Genomic DNA, 8,132 nt, shown 5'->3' with positions numbered 1-8,132 from the left:
ACACCATTGAGCTGAGGTGTATAAGGAGGTGTCCATTGGGAGAGAATCCTAAGGTCCTTGAGGAACTAGGTGAACTCTGTACTCAAGTACTCACTTACTCGATCTGATCGAAGAGTTGATACTCTTTTCAATTTGGTTTTTCACTTCATTCTTATACTCTCTTAATTTCTCAAAGGCCTTGTACTTGTACTTCATGAAGTACACATATTCATACCTTAAGAAATAATTAGTAAAAGTAATAAAGTAGGAGTAATCACCTATGACATAAGTTGACATAGGTCCACCTACATCACTATGTATAAGTTTCAATAGTTTAGTGGCTCTCTCTCCAGTTTCACTAAAAGGAGAGTTGGTCTGTTTTCCACGAAGGCAAGGCTCACAAGTTGCATATGACTCATAGTCGAATGGATCTAGATATCCGTCCTTTAGCAATTTTTGAATCCTTCCCTCATAGATGTGACCTAGCCTATAGTGCCATAGGTATGCACTATTCACCTTATCTCGATTCCTCTTGGACAGACTTACATTCAAGATATATAGAGCAGTGTCTAGCATAAATAAATAATTATACAATGTTCCTCTCATTAATCTCTTAGGTTTTGCCAGAATCTGCAATAAATTACAAATGTGATAAGCACTATCGGTATCTAATACCCATGTGTTATAATAAGAGTTTGACAAATAGAGACTGATCATGAATGTACCTGAAGCTTCTCCAAGCTTCTGTTTTGCTCTTTCTGCAAGGTATTCTTTACAGTGCCTCTTCCAGTGCCTATCTTTGCCGTAATGTAAGAACTGACCTTTGTCCTTTACCGAGTCTTTCTTAGCAACCTTTGCTTTACCCGGTATGCCCTTGCTCTTGCCTTTCTTAAGGGACTTTTCTGCTTTTCTTTTCTTTCTGGCCTCACTAATATAGAGAACTGGCTTATCTTTCTTGATAGTGCTCTCTGCCTCCCTCAACATATTGAGGAGCTCAGGGAGAGTCAGATCAGGCTTATTCATATTAAAATTCATTATGAATTATGAAAAAGAATCTGATAGGGACCGAAGTACAAGATCCACACATAGGTTATCCTCTACGACCATTCCTAGACCTGTGAGTTTCTCTATCTACTCAATCATCTTTAGGATATGGTTCTGAGCTGGTGTCCCATTAGTCATCCTAACACAGAAGAGGCTCTTGGATATCTAAAATCGCTGAGTCCTTTCTTGTTCCTTAAACAGTTTGTGGACATGTAGGAGAATGAATCTGGCATCCATCTTTTTATGCTGCCTCTATAACTCAGGTGTCATAGAGCCCAACATGTAACACTGAGCAAAAGTGGAGTCATCTATGTACTTGACGTAGTGAGCAATCTCATCCTTGCTTGCCCCTTCCTCAAGCATGGGCATCACTATATCAAGGAAGTATATGATTTTCTCTATTGTGAGAACAATTCTCAAGTTGTGGAGCTAATCCATATAATTCGGACAAGTGAGGCGGTTGACATCAAGTATGTCACGTAAGGGATTTGAAAGTAATATTTTCTGAAAATAAAGATGTAGTAGAAATAAATAATATGCAGATTTTACAGAAAAATAAACAATCAAGATATGAACTTCTATCTTAATCTACTACCACTATTTTAATAGTGCATCATGCGACACCCTTAACACATGAAACAAAAGTCTCCGGTAGACTTCTAGTTGGGATCGGGATCCAATCAGCGTCTTAGTGTAACCTCGAGGAACTCGACCAATCACACTAAACCCAAAAGGTAAGCAATAATTGTCAATCACAACTTCTTGTGATTCTCATCCTATTCAACCTCCGAACCACCATGGTCTCGAGGGACTCGACCAACCATGATGTTCGATTAAGTCAACACCATCGTTACAAGATGAGTCTGATTCGATGATATACCCTCGAGGGACTCGACCAAGCATACCATGTCCTTAGGTCACCAGTGATATCTCTATATCGTAGGCAAGATAGCGAATTGCAATATAGGTGAGCCTCGAGGGACTCGACCAACTCAACCTATATCGAGAATCGATCCCTACCTATAACGATGGAAGGCCACGTTGATCAATCTAATTACCTCACGTTTACCGACTGAATATTGTCAAGAGAGGGGATTTTAATTTAGTCTCCTAATATGACATGTCATACACATACATATTTAATATATATTTACATCATATGCAAATATATATACATATCTAATGGGTTTACAAGCAATCACACATTACATTAGTAATCATACCCGATGATCATGGACCATAGCCTAATGTGATCAGGCTCGAGCTAGTGGGTCTAATTACTCATATCAAGATCTATGCGTGCAGTGGTGCATCTTCATGCCCTATGATTGTCTATCTCGTCCTCGTCGGTTCCGTCGGCATCGTGACACATTTCCATGCATCACAATCATCCGTCTCGACCTCATGGGTCCTGCTATCACTTCCACGCTCCCACTACACCTCCTCATATAATTACAATTTAATCATAGATACGTAGGCTCGACAATAAACGAGAAATAAATTAGAGGCTTGTAGGTCCCAATAATAATAATAATCACATCACATGTACACACACAACACACGGTCCATAATCATCTATCCTCATCATACATCACATATACATACTATTATATTAGAATACTAGATGAATAATAATAGTTAATTAAATCTTTTAATTAACTAATAATTTTCTTAAATTATGGATATATAGGGAATTTTCTGAATTATGAGGGGGTATTTTAGTAATTTAGATAGAAAAGATAGAACTTAGCCCACGAGTAAGCCATGTGCCTATGGGTGAGTGCCCTTGCGAGCGGTTCTGCCAGCAAACGCAGCGCTTGTAGGCGGCGCTGCCCCCAAGTGTGCTTTTGCCCACGGGCAGTTTTGCCAGCAAGCGTAGCACCTACAGGCATCACTGCGAGTGCCGCTCGCCCGTGCAGCAAGTGGCCAAGCTGAGAGCTCCCTTGGGAGCTCTCAGCAAGGCTGCAAGCTGTGGCTAACCTACGAGGGCAACAATAGTTGCTGTCCTCTCTCAATTTTTTTATCAATGATTTTGACATCAAAAGCTTTTCTAAAACACAACAGATGTAGTTCAAAACTAATTTTTCATACGAAAAACCTGGCTCTGATATCATTATAGGAAAATCTAGGGGCGACATCACATGCATAGTGGAAGAACATAAAACAAAAACCTAAATTTTCAAACGGTGTTCATTGTTGTGCGAAGATTTATACGAAAAAACCCATGAAACTAAAAACCACATGTGAGATAGTTCTATTACCTAGGGAGATCATATATCTCTGAATTCCTATAGATTTGCAAGAGAGGATGATGGAGCTCAAGCATCCTACTCTATAGCGGTGATCCACACAGCAAGGGCTGCGAAGATGCTCCTCGAATCACTACCCAAATCTCCACACCAGCATTTGAGGAGGAGAAGAGGAGAGGAGAATAGGAGGTGGCAACCAAGAAGCCTAGCCTATGACCCTTTGGTTCTCTCCTATTTATAGATGTCCCCTATCAACTTAACCCTAATGGATCCTGCCCTATTGGGTATTGGATTTCCATCCAACTACTCAAGCCTCTTAAATTAGTGAATATTTATCCAACAATCTCTCATTGGCTCTTATTGGATCTCATCCATAGGATCTAATAATTCATGGGCTTATTGGATATCCAATAAGATAGGAGCTCTAACAAATATCTCATATCCGAACCTCTACTTATCGTAACACCTACCATATATGTCTAGTCCCCTAGGCCCAATATTGAGTTGGTCGTGAGTCATATCTGTCAAACTGCGGATGTACTAATTATCTCTATAATAATTCACTCAACTCATCGACTGCGGATGTACTAGGCTAGTCCCTCATCTATCTAATATCCCAAAGACCATATACCAGGCATGATATTATCTAGCCCATATGATTTCTCTTTGAGTCTCGCTTTAATCGAATTCTTCCGAAGAACTCTTTTTCTCTAAATTCGAATGACATTGCCTAAGGATTTATTTGAGTAAGAACATATAGAATATTCCTCTCATGATACATAGAGCGAATGATCCTATATCGACACTTAATAGCTCTCGTAAGGTTGGTTGCCACTCTCGATGACTAGTTGTACTAGATCTAAAACTTTCAAACCTATAAGTCTGGTATCAAAGAGTGGAGTACTCATATAGAACATCCTTAGTATCTCAAGTCTAAGGACCAAGTACACCTTTGGGATGATGGAATCGCTATCTAACAATAAGGTATCATCAACCATCCAGCATTCTATGAGTGGATCAATCATTGAACTCATTCTCCAATGAACACCTGCATTGTATCCCTAGTGTCTCCATACGAGCAACTATGAGACTAACCACCTCCATCATATGAATGGGTATACAACACACTAGTCTATCCGGTTATCTCGATGTCTCTCTCGAGTAACCTATGACCAAGATTATTTATGGTTTGTGTTTAAAAGTGAATCGATCTCATTATCATGATCTCAGCATAATCCAATTCTCATTGCACAGATCCATAGACATCATAATATATTTATAAATCAAGCAATATAAAGTGAAAAAAATACTATAATAATAATAAGCAAAAAGACTGTGTCATGTCACACGTGCTATCACTCACGTGATTGACTTACAGGGCACCTATGACTAGCAAAAACAATCCCTACATTTTCTAAAATGTAGTATATAAACCCTCTCGCCAAGTTTAAGTTAACAGACGTTAGAGGACGAAGTGAGAGATAGTGGGGACGAAGATGCCTAAAAGGAGGAAGAGGGACCAAGAGACCACTACGTGCCTAGCGTCGGACTAGTCAACACTCTCCACCTAAGGCAAGATTAGAAGCTCTTAAGCTTGTCATCAGTGTGGGAGAGGCTGCATACATACGACACCCTTCCAAGCAGTAGTGGCTCGGTGCTACTGTTGGTGGTGGTCGCTTCCACGACGATATTTCCTCCTGTCATTGATAAAGGTCTTATTTTTTTTAAAACTTAAATTACACGTATTATTATATTAATAGTTTATTATGAGTCAACATACTACGTAAGCAAACTCTAACGTCTGTTAACTCAAACTTGACAGAAGATGCTTATATGCTATATTTTTAAAAATATAAAGGTTGTTTTAGACACAAGTAAATTATAAGGGCTTAAGAGGTCTATGACCAAAACCATAGGATCTAAAATGGACTTTAACTCTAAATTACATGTGTCATTATATTAATGATTTATTGAGTTAGCATACCACGTAAGTAGATTCTAATATCTATTAACTCAAACTTGACGGAAGGGGCTTGTATGCTATATTTTTTAAAATGTAGAGATTACTTTAGATACAAGTAAACCATAAGAGTTTAAACGGTCCATGTCCAAAACCACAAGGGCTAAAAAATATACTTTAACCCTAAATTATACTTGTAATTATATTATTGATTCATTGTGAGTTAGCATATCACGTAAGTAGACTTTAACATCTGTTAACTAAAACTCAATGGGAGGGGCTTATATGTTACATTTTTAAAAATATAAGGGTTATTTTAGATACGAATAAACCAGAAGGACTTAAGAGGTCCATGATAAAAATCATAATGGCTAAAATTAACTTTTAACTCTAAAATATATAAAAATCAATAATTGAATATAGCAACATAACATATCATATGGAATAGGATATGTTGTTGCTATATTCAACTTTAAATAATCAACATTAACATCTGATATTGATAAAATCATTTATCTAACTATATTTTACTTAAATCTTATTATTCAATAGATATAGTGGCATAAGAAATTAACTTTAAAGAAAAACTAAATTTAAAATCCGATAAGTAATTATAATATATAATTAGGCCAATTGCCCTCAAATTGAGTCAAAAAGTTATTGAATCTCGAATTTTGACGATGAAAACCAATTGATAGTGTTTATGATTTGATCTGTGTTTGAGTGACACAAGAAGCTTTGATCAGGGTGAGATAATTAAAGTAGGAAGAATCATATTGGGCTAGAGAGAAATATGCCAGATGATTGGACGTTGAGCCGAAAGATCAGTTGACGTATCAGTAGAAGGCTTCGTGCCATGGGTTCAGGCATCGGGCCATGAAGAGCGAAAATTGGGCCAAGTAAATCAGAGTTACAGAGGTCAACTCGCCGATTGGGCAATAGGCTACAAGAGAGGATGATGCGTCGAAGATTCGGACAAAGTGCCGATGAACCAATGACATACTAGACAATATTTGATTTGCTTGTAATAATTGTCTAGATCGAAGTAGGTTTTAAGTGTATAAGATTAACTATAATAGTGATTAAGGTATAAAGCAAAAATAAAGTCCCGGAGTCAAGAACGACATTTCGTTGGGAGTTCGAGAGTTCGTCGGAAGTCCGGACGTTCATCGGAAGTTCTATCGGAATTGACCATGAAGTCCAAGAGCTTGCCAAAGAAGCTCGTCGGAACTCGCCAAGAAGATCCTCATAAAGTCCAAGAGCTTGCCGGGGGTCTACTGGAACATTGTCGAGAGATCGCTAGAAGAAACCTAGACTTATGAACTTATTTAGCTTAGTGAATGTTTTAAAATTCGTAGTTAGCATATAATTGGGTTAGAATTTGGCTAACTCAATTTGGGACCAATTGGGCCTAAATTGGGATTGATTTTGGCTCATTGGGAGGTCCATTCAATGACCTAAATGTTGGACTAAGCGGTGGCACCACTAGAACAAGCGATAGAACCGCTTGTGAGTTGGAAAACTCGAAAAACTCAGTCTCCAAGGCTATCAGGCGGTGGTACCACTAAATTGGGTGGTGGTACTACCCAGTGTCAGGCTGCAGGCAGTGGTACCGCCCAATGCAAGTGGTGGTATCGCCCGTACCCAGAAGACCTAGAAGTTTAAATTTTTGGCTCCATTTTTGAAATCATTTAGGGCCTATGAATACCCCACTTAGGCAGCAAGAAGGAGCAAGAATTCTAGAGAAAAAAACTGAGTAAACTCTGCTAAAACTTTGAGTTCCCTCCTCCTAGTGCTTAGAGTTAATCCTAAGAGAGGTGTATGAGGGAATACTTGTAAAAGAGTGACTTGTCAAGGTTATCTCCTAAACCTATGAAAAGGAGAAAGTGTTGTTAGAAGGTAGTTGGTCTTCAACCCGTTATTTTGAATTATTTCGTATGAAACCAAGCGAGACTATTAGAGATATGTATACCCGTTTTACGGATGTCATCAATGGTCTAAAAGCTCTTGGTAAAAGTTTTTCAAATCTTAAACTTATGAATAAAGTTTTACGATCACTTTCTAAAAATTGGAATTCGAAAGTAACGACAATACAAGAATCAAAGGACTTAAACTATTTTCCGATTGAAGAACTTATTGGATCTTTGATGACCTATGAAATGACTTATATGACACAAAATGAACATGAGAACTGTTAAGATCAAGAGCGGCACTAAGAGGAGGGGTGAATTAGTGCAGCGGAAAACTTTGGCGATTTCAAAAAAATGTTTGTTTCAATTAAAACTGATTCCGACGAAAATGGTTTCGATTCAATCTATTTCGAAGAGAAGTTGAACCTGAAAGCTTTCGTAAAAGTGCAAGAGAAGATTAAGGAGGTTTGTAGTAATGTAAGTTGCATAAATGAAAAGTAAACCAGAATTTAGAGTGGTTCGATCAATGTGACCTACATCCACTTTCGGATTCCTCCTCCGACGAGGTCATCGGTGTCCACTAAAGGTCTTCCTACAATAGATGAAGACCGAACATCTCTTCATAATACTTTCTCCTTTTTCCGGGTTTAGGAGATAACCCTTACAAGCCTCACTCCTCTTTCTTGGATGGTTATAAGGCTAAGAGATGGAGGAGAACTCTAACTATTATAATACTTTTATAACTCAAGAATTTAAGATTAAGCCAATGCTTTTATGCCCTTTCATGTAGAAAAGGGTGGGGTTTTTATAGACCCCAATGGCTTCAAAATTGGAGCCAAAAAGTGTCACATCCCCAGAATCCGGGGTATTGGCAATACCACTGCCGTTATTGGGTGGTACTACCACCGTTGACCTGATACTGGGCGGTATCACCACCCAGATATCCTGGGGGTCACTAATTTCCAAGCGATGCACCGGCCCTGGCGGTGG

This window comes from Musa acuminata, chromosome BXJ2-11 (genome assembly GCF_036884655.1).
Source record: "Musa acuminata AAA Group cultivar baxijiao chromosome BXJ2-11, Cavendish_Baxijiao_AAA, whole genome shotgun sequence".
In the NCBI taxonomy this organism is placed as follows: domain Eukaryota; kingdom Viridiplantae; phylum Streptophyta; class Magnoliopsida; order Zingiberales; family Musaceae; genus Musa; species Musa acuminata.
The sequence above is the reverse complement of the archived record's forward strand: the minus strand, read 5'-3'. Positions refer to the sequence as shown.